Source organism: Struthio camelus, chromosome 6 (genome assembly GCF_040807025.1).
Source record: "Struthio camelus isolate bStrCam1 chromosome 6, bStrCam1.hap1, whole genome shotgun sequence".
Taxonomy (NCBI): domain Eukaryota; kingdom Metazoa; phylum Chordata; class Aves; order Struthioniformes; family Struthionidae; genus Struthio; species Struthio camelus.
In genome coordinates this window covers 26,203,671-26,217,533 of record NC_090947.1, presented here as the reverse complement: position 1 = coordinate 26,217,533, position 13,863 = coordinate 26,203,671, and positions in this window count along the sequence as shown.

Here is a 13,863-nt window from a genome sequence, read left to right as displayed (position 1 = left end):
AATCCTTATTAGAAAAATTAAGTGAAATACAGGGTAGATGTGGTACAAAGTTGTTCACCTCAGACACTACAGTTAGGCGAACTAGTGTATGCTTATAGTCAAAGCAAAGGATACAGGTGCTGGCTGTACACAGGGGGTCTAGGTAACATTCTCTCCCTGAAAGTTGGTGATGGAAATAAAGTGGGGGGAAAAAAAAGCTGAATAACCATCTTTTTTCCCCCAGTTTTAGGGAAGGATGGGATACATTAAATCCTGAGGTTGATGCATGGATAGTTATGACTTGAAAATTTTTCATTACGTTCTTAAGCAATCACCAGTGCTGTTTCCATTGTTTTATTTGACTTTGGGTTTATATACCAAAGGCACCTATTTCTAACAGGTACCTTCTCTGGTCTATGCTGATCTAACTATAGGTGAGGTACTTTATGGAGTAGTTTGTTCTATTGATGCGTGTGTTGCACTCATGCTCTGGGTGAAGGGAGGGCTACAGTTTCCTGTACTATCAATCTAACACCTCACATGAACAGCATATGTGATTAAAAACAAAGCAATATAACAAAATTAGAGGTGAGCCACAGTTTCATGCTTAAAAAGGGAAAAAATTGGATTAATAGTTATGTAGTGAGACATAACTATCTCACTGATGTAGTGAGAGAGGTGAAGCATGCTTGCAGGGAGTAAAAGTAACAAATATTATAGATGGTACTATACAGTACGAATGAACATCAAAAGGCTTGGAGGCTGGGTTCAGAAGCTTATCAGAAGTTACCTCAGCCTATTTGATTGAGAATTCATGCTGGTAATTTCCGAAGACTGGATTTCTTGTGAGATCTTTAGTAGTTTCTGGTCTGGGTCAGATTAAAGGACAAGAAGAATAGCTCTGCTGGCACTACAATATTTCTACTTTCTAGCCTAGTTAAAACAAGGAAGTATACGCATACTAGAAACATATAGACATAAAATAATCAAATAAATCCAGAGTTTTTTCACTATTTGGAACAGTACTATGTATTGCACAGTGTATAATCACTTCAACCAGATAAAGAGCATCCGGACACACTCTTTTCACTTGTTTCTAAATGGGTCAGGCAGAAGCTCCTTTTCATGGAAAACTCCATGCCTTTAAAAGCATGTGGCCAAAGTCAGTTACCTATATTCAAAATAGCCAAATAAGGCCCTTGGGATTCTTATTACTATCCAGGTACTCAGTACTCTTCACAGCTGAATGCCCAATACCTTTGAAACTCAAGCAAATTAGATGAGTAACTCCTAAATCCATCAAGTTTTAAGTGATTGGCAGATGTGTGCCATTGATCTTCTTTCTGCTGTGCATGTTTTGATATATATTTCTCAGCTGTCATCTGTATTAGTTAAACAGTGGTGAGCTCTCAAATCTTGCTGTCTACGCAGCCTCAACGGACAATGAAAAGAATTCAACCAGGCAGTGACACACTGAAAGGAGTTCTACACATTCAGGTGTGTGATGTCTCCAGAGTAATTCAGTAAAAAAGAATGTTCATGTTACAGGTCATTTCATTTAAAATAAAAAAAAAAATCTTTTTGGAACCTCTAAACTTAATGATGAAGCTTCTAGGGCCATGGCAGCAGAGATGCACTTTAAATAAATTAGTCATTCTTGGACACTGAAAAGACAGAGCATGACTTTCTTTTTTCTAAAGCAGAGAAATGCAGATGCAGAACAGAAAACACCCTGCAACTGGCCTCTTTAAGCAGCAGAGAAGAATACACTCTCAACACAAGATGGCACCAGGGACCAGCCTCTCAGGGAAAACCAGGTAGGCTGCTAAACCTTTAGCCTCATGCCCCATAGTAATCACAGGTGTTACAAATCTGTTATTTTCTTTGAGTTACCAAAAATAGTTAATGAGACATATTTTCTGATAAACAAAATTTCTGTGTCAACAATATTTCCACTGCTTATTGGACTTTCAAGCACACGTTGCAGAAAAGGGTTCTTTATGTCATAATGCAGCATTATTTCTCTTCATAAAGAAACATTTTTGAGAGAAGGTCTGCATATTATAACCTCTTTGAGCTCCAATGTAAACATATTTCTTTCAGCTCTAAAATGCAAATCATTGAGTTATTGTTCTTTTATACACATTCATGGAATGTTTTCTAGCAAAAGAAACATCACTTTAGCTGCTTAAAACTGAAGCTAGGCAGTCTAATTCCCAATACATAGTTTGCAGCTAAATATTTGGGGTGGAGATGTATTCTAGTTAAATGCATATTGTGATGATACAATTACAATGTTGACAAATTTGAGAATACTGAACAGCGTATAAGACCTTCCTATGAAAATAAGTTCCATAACTTCGTGTTCCCCCTTGCAGATCCTATTTTAGCCTCCCTTCCTGTCACTGGCCTTTCAGAAATGGAATGAACTTAAAAACTGAAATTCAGACATTCTGGTATGAAATGTAGGCATATTCTTTACAAGCTCTTTTTATAATCATCCCCCCCTCTGTGGAAAAAAAAGTGTATTTATAGGCATACTTCTGTCTGGGCATGATTGAACTTTTTCCCTTGTCTCCCAAATATATGAAACCCGAAGCAACTAAGATCCTCTGTCTACATAGCAGAAGATCCAGAGCTTCAACAGAGAAGTTCTTGAGCTTGCCTAGATCAGTTGCTCCCAAACTGTGGTCAGTAGAGTCGTTACTGATGACAGATGGCTGGTCACAGGGGGCAGTTTCTCCTTTTTGCCTGTTAAAATTTGTTTGAGAAACGATATTAAAAATCCATACTATTTCCCTTATTCAGTTCCTCAGTGTGAATAATTGTTTTAGTTGCCATATTGACAAACGAATGTAAATCAGAAGGAAAGTAGTTTTAAAATGATTGCTGTGTTAATACTTGGCGTTCTGAGGGTATTTGGGGATCCCTGTTTAACTTACTTGTATTATAACCTGTTTAAGTCAGGTTGCAGATACAGAGGTGTGTGCCCAGAGCGCAGAGTGCTGTTGGGGCTCTGCACCCTATAGCTATGACACAATTAAGTAGCCTTGACTGGCAACGCTATTACTCAATTAGTCTCATATAGTGTATCAAGTTGGAAGACATTTCTCAAATAGATCTTCCAGAGAGACTTGCCTTGATGAATTCACTTTAGGCCAAGGCACCATAAAGATGTCCTTTTTTAATTGAAACACATTTTTTGTAGCATCCTGAGTATTTTTCTTGCAGCTAAAAGCAAAGGGTGAGATTCTGTGGGTTACACCAACAAACACTGGTGAAGTCAGATAAGACTGAGAGAAGCATTGAGCCCAGTCTCACAGTCAGTGTTTATAATAATCTACAGACGTGGACCATGCAAGGAGGACTATCACCCTACTAGCAGCTTGTCATGAGTTGTCATTTGAAATGATAACATAATTGTGCGCATGTACCATCAGGAGGTGGCCCACAGCCAGAGCCTGAAGCAGCCAGATGAGCTGTTAAAGGGAGGTGATGTGTTCCAAGTCTGAGCAGGTGGAAACAAGATACACATCTACTCTCTCTAGCCCATAAACATGCTACTGCTTCTCATTATGCTCTTTAGGGGTCAACACTTGGGATGAAAATGGCTTGTCTGCTCTGTCCTGAGTTTCAGACTGCTGAGAGATTGCAGGTTGCCACCATCTGAGCATGCACAAGACAAACAAATAAGCACTGGTGGGAATATAAGATACTCATGCCCTTCTGTCATTATTCTAAAGATATTCTGTGGCAGTTTCATTGAGACTAGGGTGCTCTGTGCTGTAGCGTGAGAGCAGGCATACAGACTATTGCTGCCAAGTAACAGGTATGTTTGTAGGTTGTAATCTTAGCTTACCCCAGGTATTTGGTCTGATACTTGCTTGATATCTTTTTGATTTATGTTTGAAATTTGGAGAGGTTGCAATAGCAGATTGGGAAACCAGAACTTTATTAGCTGAAACAAAGTCTGAGAGCTGACTCTCCCAATTTTCCAAGGTGTATGGGAAGTGCTTCTAGGACACTATTTTCTAGGAAAAAGTCAGTAACTGTTTCTCAATCCCCTCACTCACCTTCCAACTAGGGTGTTACAACTTTACCATGATACTTTACGACTGCAGGCGTGTTCCTCTATGGTAGACTCAAAATATATATCCTCCTGCATGCAGTCAGCCACCAGCTGACTCTTGCCTTTCACCCGCTCTGTCCTTGTTCCCCAGTATTTGCCCCATTTCCTAGGGCTGAAAGTGGATTCCTTTCTTGCACTCCCCATGTGACTAGGGCTGAGCTATTACTGCTGTAGGAGCTGCTGGAGAGAGTGGGACAGGCCCTGGCAGTAGCCTTAGGATGGTGCCTTAGCTGGCAGCCTCTCCAGTCCTTGACCTGTGGCGCTCTGTTCCGGGACCCTACAGTCTGTGGCTTGAGGATGAGCTGGGCAAGCTCTGAGCCGTATCAGTTTGTGGCTGTGTGTTTGCCTTTGCTGGTGAATAAGCCTGTCAGAGTCACTGATGTGCACTGAAACTAGCCATTCAGGTAGCACTTTGCAGGATTTGGGATGTTTCGGTTGTAGGAAACAGCGGGCCAGGCCTGGCTGCTCTTTTTTAAGAAAAATGTGCCACTTGGAAGAGTTGTCATGAGCACGTAGAGATGGCTAATGGGAAGACTGCAGCTGTGAGAAGAGCATGCTAGAATATCATGGAAGTGAAGAAAGGGAAGATTTATGTACAAAGAGGAAAAAGATGGTAGAAATTAACTGTTAAGAAGATACTTCCTAGAAGAAAGAATACAGTGTTTATTACAGATAGTGAAAGAGAAAATTTAATCAGGATGGATTATTTGATGAGAGAACTTCAGATAAATACAGCATTTGGGAAAATTAATGAGATATTAAATTAAGAGACTGTGTAACAGCAAATCAGGGCAAATATTCCCATTCTCAAGATTTCTGTTGGATAATTTCCTAATAGAAATTTTAAATCTTCCCTCAGCATATGCATCTTCTAACATGTCAATTGTACAATATACAGTCAAATGGCATCCATTTCTGTAACCTCTATAAATTATGCCTTCATATATTTGAAGACCCTTCTGTAATGTGACAGGACTCAGTTTAATCTGCAACAGGAGTCTGAACTCCAATTTGCTAACTTTGGTAAGACCGGCATTTCAATATGTTATTATGCAATATGTTATTAACCTGCTTTCATGCATATAATGCAAAAAAATATTTCATACTTAGGAAAAGAGAGGCAGAATAACTTGTTCATTGAACCTAGCAAAAATTCTCCTCGCTCATTCCTCACCCATTTTGCATGATCTGTGCTCTGTAAAGTAACAGGACAAATATAAAATCTGCATGTATATGAAAGAGAAGAATGCCTAAGTAGAATCATTTAAAGTAGGGAGTCAATTTAAGCATCTCTCTTTAAACTGCATTAAAATTGATCTTGTGCGTTAACCCAATGATAGCAGAGTACGGTCCAGCGTGCCTCATTTACCCATCTCCTTATTTTTACCAGCCTGGCCTCAAGCTGTTTTTCAAAACAAAGGAATTGAATTTGAACTCTGGCAAACAAACTCCACAAAGCTCGTGGAATGGCAGTTCATGTGCTAATTAATGTTTGCCCATTAGTCTTGATATCCTTTACCAAGGTTAACTCACCCCTTTGGGTGGGAGCTAAAAATAGCCCATGCCATATTAATAATATTCTATTTTCTAACATTACACTTCAGATCTACAGTAAATTCAATCTGTACTGGAGCCAGTGGAGTGATGGAAACATACTATAGCACTGGAAAATAAGAACGTTCACTTATGGTTTTGTCCTGAGCAGGTGTTTGTATCTATTCATAAACCCGAAACAGACTGTTTAACTGAGCCAAGTAGAGGCTATGCAGGGATCTACAGGATGGCTGAGCCAGTAGCCAAATAAGGGATGGTAGATTTGTGTCATGTGTGTTTTTCCACAATCGATTGAGCTCTGAGAACTTGATTTATCACTTTGACTTATAAACTGGACCCAAGAGAAAGTCACATGAGTTGGAGATAAATGCCACTCCTCCCCCAAGGTAGCATGCAGCAGCCCTGTCTAGCTGAGAAACTGTCCCAAAGGAGGTCAGAGTCACTTGAAAAGCCCTTAGGAATATCTGAAAATACAATGTCTAAGAATACTCTTTTTACGCTAAAAAGACAGAGAATGTCTTCTAGGTAGAAGTATGCTACTAGAAACCTGCAGCCCCATTATTGTAATGGGTGTATTTCCTTGATTGTGATAGTGAGGAGATACACCTGACCATAGTAGAACTTGAAATATTCCCATAGCTCATCCGATTAAGTGGTTTTTCCACCTTCAACTTTGCTCCACGCTTTCTTCTGACCACACTGTTTGATCCAAGATTTATAGATAAATTAACACTACCGACAGCCATTCCACTGACAGCCTTGCTGTCATTAAGTGGCAGCTACTTGTCAAGAGTTCAGGAGCAGGGACAACAGCACGATGAGACGGACAGAAAAATAAAGCCAATTCAGTGTTACAACACTAAAACTAAAGGTCTGAGGTTATAATGTGGCTGACGATAGGACGCTGGGAGTAAAAAAAGAGTGCTCAGCTGATGCCTTTGTGAGAGACATCTTTACTTGATAGGTTTGCCCAAAAAGACTCCTATAATTCATAAGAGTTTCTATTTGCCTTGCCTGTCATCTACCATGTAAAAAATCTCAGGTATGAAACAGAGGTAGCGCAGACCTGTGCTACACTACTGCGCAGGTCTGCAGTCTACAGAAATATAGGTGTTCCTTATAGTATCTTCTCAATACTTTGTCCTAACTGATTGTTGATCTTTCAGAAGTTAATTATCTTTAAATTATCTTTAGCCACCCAAAGCAGGGCTTCTCCTGCTTTCAGTGTTTACACAGTTTGTCTGATTGCAGTTGGTTACCTTAACCAGTCAGCCCACATTAGCCAACCAGCTTTTCACATACCAGTTATGCCCTTTAGCCCCCTAGGTTCAGACTGTAAGACCTAAGATGTTTTTAATCTTCACTTAACTCAGAAGAAAGCTGGAGCTCAGCTCTTAACATCTCCTCCTTTCACCGCACCAGAACAATGCCTGAAAAGTTTGAGTTATTTCATGTAACTTAGAAATGTGAATGTGTTACGAGTCAGCTTTGAATATGGCCTCGATTCCAAAAGGTGTTATCATCAAATCAAAATTATTCACACATGTCAAGTTAACATTTTATTTTTATTCCTTACTCAATTTTTGGCAAGCTTACAGGAGCTGTCAGTGTTTCAGTATTTTGAGAAGAATATTTTAATAAAACAGTGATGTGCTGAAAGGGGTTCACAAGAACTCACTAGAGGCCCTTGTTAAAATTCTGCCACCCTTCAAAAAATTATTCCCTTGCCTCTCAAGGAGTTCACCCCCTCTCTGGATACTGCTAAATCATTTCTGCCAGGGATGAGTTCCATCCCTTGGGGCTCATAAAGATACTTCTGAAGAGCAAATTGTTTGCCTTTGAAATAGACCAGATTGCATGAAATAGCAGACACTTTAAAAATAAATTCCTGGGGTAGCAACACTTCCCCGCTCCCCCCGCCCAAGCATCCGATCCGCTCTACACCACCCGTACCTCTCATTGTGTTACACTATCAAGTACTCAATCTATTTCTCGGGAACAAAGTATAAACAGTTTCAGCAAGTGCACTTAATATAACTTTTTTTGCCAAGTGGTATTGCCTCCCTGCTAGGCTGCGGTTCTAGGAAAGCATTTATGTTTGGAGGTAAAAAACCAACAGAGGCAGGTTTTCCCTGTGAGCATACAGGGCCTGAGTTTATTTCAGTTTAAAAGAGGGAATTTTCGTAGGACTCTGGTGTTAAAGTATTGCAACATATGACTGTAATAAAATAAAAGAGATATTAGGTGTAATAAAAAAATGTAGTACTTGAAATAAAAATGGGAATTCTGGTAATCTTGCCAAAACCGGTTAATTCTTTATTTCTATTACTTATTTTGATGTGTTTGAAGGTCTAAATGACCATGTGGACCTACGAGGTTAACCTGAAAGAGCTAATACCTTTGTACTGGTATATGCCAGAACTTCTTTCTAACCCTGAAGCGAAAGAAAATATCTAGGTTCAAATCTTCTTTCTCCTAAAATGGAATCTCATTGAGAACTCAGAAGCAGAGTCTTGTCTGTTCTTTAGTGCTGTATAGAATATGCATGGTCCACAGAATTAACAGAAAAATTTGTCCTAAGATGTCCTTTTTTGTTTAAAAACAGAAGTAAAACTTTGCATATGTGATCCAAGTGTAAATTAATACTGTTGTATTTCATTAGCCAAAAGACAACATAGACGCTCTGAATGGTACTTTTTCCTCATTGGCTTGTTAATCCTGGAACTCACAGATGACTGTTTAAATGTGAATATTATTAACTCCTTTCATAGCAAAACTGAAATGGCCCATCTGACACATCCTCTGGCTTCCCTTGGGCTGCTTCTGCCAATGTGACATCTGTGGCAATTGAAAGGAGAATATAGACCACCGTCTTAAATAGATTAATTTTAACATACAACTAACAAGTGTAGCAGTTATTCCACGGTTATATTGTTCGTTTTTATGCCGAAATGATTTATTGAAATCCTTCTTTCTCTCTCTCTCTCTCTCTCTCTCTGTCTCTCTCTCTCCCCTTTTTTTTGTTAATGAGCCATAAACACTAAAGCCTTTGCCAATGAACTAAACAGCTAAAATCCTGTTCAGTGGGATTTTGGTCCGGAGCAAAATTTATGTTCATCAGCTACTCATGTGTTCACTGGTTTGCTGATATTAGTCCCACTTCTAGGGCCAGTGTTGGAAAATAGCACTGATGTGCCTCATGTGATCTCTTGTGCAGTCACTTCAACAAAAATGAGCTAACCAGTCAACATGCTAATAGGACCTCTTACTTAAACATGCCTCAAGTAAGTGCTGGTTGTCTCTGAAACTATGTCTATATAGTTGTATTGGTTACTTTGCAGGGACTAAGGCATGCCTATGAACATGCAGTATTATTTGGATAGAGCATTTCAGGATGCCTAGGCCGTATTCATGCCGCTTACGCACTGAAAGATTTTAGAGAAGGTACTCAGGCTCTCTATGCTGTGATTTCTCTATCTCAAAAATAGAATAAGATGTTTACCTGCTCTATAGAGTGCTCTCACGTAATTCCTGATGAGAAGTGTTATAGGAAAGCCAGATACCAATAATATTTCAATGGACTTGCAAGATGAAAGGTAGCTGAATATCCAGGAAAATGTAGTTTACAGTCACTGTAACTTTTGCTGACTGGCAGAGGTCTAAAACCTGGAATTTCTATCTTATTCTAAAGATTTGAAATCTGTAATTACTCCCTTAGAAGAGTTAGAGTTGAAAGGAAATGTGTAATGTGTAAGCACAGATCAGAAGATGCAGCTTCATATGCAGTTTATCCTAAGAGGAAACTAACCTTTTCCTAAAGAAAGTTATTGCATGTGCTTATACCCATAAAGCCATAGGCCACATAATTCTCTGGACAAAAAATTAAAAGATAATCCTACTCTTTAAAAAGTATTTTTTCCTTGTTAAGATCATCTTCAAAGCTGCAGCTGAAAGCTTGTATCTACTACTTCTTGTATATCGAAGTCTGCATTTGTATCCAAAGCAGGATTCAGAGGGGTATGTACTGTCTTGCTGAAAAACAAAAATGACTTTTTTAAAATTTAACTAAATTAGAAAAATATTTATTAGGCAAAAAAAATTGTAAGCTTACTTTTCAGCTGAACTTTGCCTTTTCTGTTATCCATTATGATGGCTTATTGAGTGTGTGATTTTTGGAACCAAATTTATCAAGCACTGCTCAGGATCCTCAATTAATCAAGAGTTGTACTGACTTTGCAATGGCAGCGATATTACTTGAAGTGTGAAAATCCTTAACAATTCAAGTAAACACCAAAAATTCTAGAGCAGCCCTCTGAAGTGCTGAGTTCCTTGAGTTTACATAGCTGGAAATATTTGTAATGGTATAGTAGTCTGAAACAGAGCATATAGTAAAAAAAAAAAAGTGCTGCATGTCATCCTGGTGAACAAGGTATCCTTTTTGCATGGAGGGTAAAGGTAGCAGTCAAGAAGAGGAGAATATGTAGAGATGTTGAAGGCAATCCTAGTATGAAAATCAAGGCAAGTCCTGCCTGAGAATGTCTAACCATATCCATTTAAACAGAATACTTGGTTTTTCAAGGCAGAAGAAACTGATGAGAAAAAGAATTGCCCGTGAAGATGATCTCTACAGACCATTCAACTTGACGGCAGTTACAGACAAAGAGATGCTTTTTTTTTCTTCTTTTTTGACAATACAGCTATTGAATTAGCTTTATTCTTACTTTGCATGCTTCCTGTGACATAATAAACAGAATTGGAAAGCGTTAGACCTATCCTCTGCATCAACAGAGTTTTTAAGGATAATTCAAAAATTCACATGTACCATTATCTTGTATGGCTTGTATTGCGCAAAATCTCTAAAATACAAAAGAGAATATAAAAAAATTCAACGTAAAAATCATTAATTAAACTTTTCCACTGAGAATTTCATAGGCAAACTGGCCAGGGTACAGAATTTCTTTTGAAAGAACAGTTAGCTGTCAATACTAGCTAATCCAAAATATATATTTCTTCAAAATATAGGTGTGTGTGCATTGTATTCTGCCTGCACATGATTCAATTTTTTTTATTTGTGAGATGAATTTAAAATCCCTTGCAGAAATGTTAGGATGGGTTATAGTTGGTAAAAAATGCGTATGCTGTTGAACGCAGAGTGGCAGTGATTTATGTTGTGATGTAGTGTGCGTGCTATGGAGATATGTATCACGTTAGATGAAGATTATTATACTGATGATGCAGAGTATACAATCGCCAACTTTTCAGATGATAGAAAGAGAGAGTATATTACCAGGACTCTGCTGATGAGTTTATAGACAGGTTTGTTGCTTTGATATTAGAGATCACATAACAGGCTGTAGACAGCCAGAGTCTGAACACAGATATGAGAGTTCTTACATGAAGTTTGTTACTGTTTAGGTGATGTGTTGTTGAAGCATCATTTTGTACTAGCAAATTGAAGGACTGCATTGTGCTAAAAAAAGTAGAGATAGATTTATCTTGCTACTTTAATTATTGTTGTCCCACATAAGGCTTTGACCGTAGGATCCATTGGCATAGTTTCTCTACACTTCTGTGTGGCATTTATTGACTGGAGTTTGGTTCTGCAGTCACAGTGGTTTAGTAGCCTCAGGAAACTCAATCTTACACAACAATTTGTATTGCCAAAAAAAAAAAAGGGTCCTATAACCTTCAACAGATGCTGGTAAAATAGTCCTTTGTCTAATTCTAAGGAAAGTATCAAATCATAACTCATTACTGTTTGTAAAGTATGGTCATTCAAAGTGGCATAATGGAACAATTTAAATATAAGCAATCACTAACCCACAACTGAAAGGGGACATAGGAATCTCAGACTAACAAGACTTCAACTCCGGTGCAAGCAGAATATGGGACTTGTCACAGCGCAAAGAGAAAAGAGATTGATACCATATTAGGCTGAGAGTTGCATCTAAAATACCTGTCTTACTGTGCTGCATGGGGAAGGTCCTTAGGCAAAGATCATGTTTTCTTATCTGTAGTGTGATGCTTTACTCTCTTCTGCTTTCCTTTTATGCCTTGAAACTCTTTCCTTCACAGTTTTAAAGTAATTGATTTCGTGTAACTCCACTCTCTCTTTCAAAACCACTGCTTTTGAGAAATATGTTGTTTATTTTCCCCTTCCCCCTCCCCAAAAGAAGAAATCTTAGAGGGCTGTGGATTATGTTACTACCTACAGCCCAACGCTTCCAGTCATGCTTTGTTCCAAGAAGAAACAAAGTGCCTGGCGTATTTAGCTACGTTAAATGAAACAGGTGTCAGGTATGAGCTCGAGCCCAAGACTGCTGTTAGTACTGCATAAGCCTTAGCCCAGTTCCAGCACAGTTTTGGTCCATGTCAGTTTAAACTTTGCAGAGGACAGTGCCTGCACAAAGTTTGAGGGACTTCATGTGTCAGGAATCATTCCCAACAGGCAGTATAGGGAAGAATGCATCAGATCTGACTCCCTGCGCTGTATGCAGTCCTCCAGCATCTCACGGCTAGGCTTCAATGCCCTGCACCATTATGTCAGCAGTGCAACATGTATGCTCAGTTTCGTGCTGTGAAAACATCACTCCGAAAAAACACAATGTCACATTATTTGAGACACTTTAAATGGAAAAATATGCATTAAAAAGTCATGGCTTAGGCAGAAAGAAGCCCTATGTGGGTGCCCAGGACCATGTAGTGAACACAACTAGTCTGTGCCTGTGTCCACGGCACTATTTGTAGTTCAGGCATAGCCTGTGCTTGCCAGCAAAGCCAGACATGTTAGACAAAGGGAATCAAGTCTACAGCTACAAAGTTGCCTTTTCATTAGCAATAGTTTGGCTAAGGAAAATTAAACACTGATGATATGTGTAATTTTGGTAATAATTAAGTATAGCTGAAGAAAGAAATGACTAATAGTTAGCAGGCAGAGATATTACAAATGTAGCTGCAACTGACTGGGAGGAAGTGTTGGTGGGAGTAATTCGGAGTCAGGACCTGGAATCAGCATTATTCAATATATTCATTAGTGACCTTGAGGATAAAATTAATTCCATACTGATTAAAATATTCAGATAACAGACCTGAGAGGTAGAGTGAATAAAGAAGATAGATAGTAGATTAAAAACCCAAGGGGATCTGAATGCTTTGAAGCATTAGGTGGATCAAAAAGAGATTAAGTTTATATAAAGAAAAACACGGCAATATATCAGAAGAACTTGTAAGCTCTGCAAGTATGGGTAAATTTTGGGGTTTTTTTTGTTTTTGTATGGAGTAAAGTACACAAGACCATTGTTTGCCCTTCAGTTCTATCTAATAACACATATGGACCAACAGCACATGCAATGGCATCATTAAAAGGTCTGAATGCCCTAGCTGCCTTGATTATATAACATCCCGGAGTCATCCTGCCTACCTCCAAGCATCATTCCCATTTCCTAATAAGGAACAGAGGCAAGAGTGCCAATATCTCTAGTGATCCAAGAGTAGCAATCCAAATACGTAAAATCATCACAGGTTATATTGAATAAAAGCGTTAGGCAGAGCATGGTTTGAAAGAAATTAGTGTCTTGGTTTGAAAGAAATTAGTGTCTTCTTATAACTGTAAAGGGATAAAAGAACCTAAAATATCCAACTATATATAATACCTATGAAACTAAGTTGCATAATGTAATGACATGTTATGCTACCATTAACACATTATAACTATGCAATTTGGAAGGCTAATTTTTTTTGTAAAACCACTTAACTACATAAAATTGAAAATAATGACTATTGTAACTACTTCCATCTTTTGTCTTTAGAAGTTCAAAATTAAATATGCCATATACAGTTATTTTATGGCGATGTGTAATTTTATGAAATGGTCATATAACATGCACAGTAATTATTGACATAAAAATCCTAAATACATAAATCATGGTATATAAAATCTGTTATAACACATTAACTTTACCAGCAGCCAGAGTAAGTCACTCAGCATCTCATTGACATAACACCCAGAGTTGACCAAGGAATCCAGGTAGAATGACAGGAAATTGCAAATCTCAGCTAAGATATAAAATAATCATAGCAAGACAGCCTTGGATCTGAAACTTCTCCTTTCTAATGCCTTTTGACTTTCTAGCATCTATTTATTTGAAATCTTTGAAGACCGACATGGAAAACAGTAAAACCTGACAGGTCACCCAGATGGC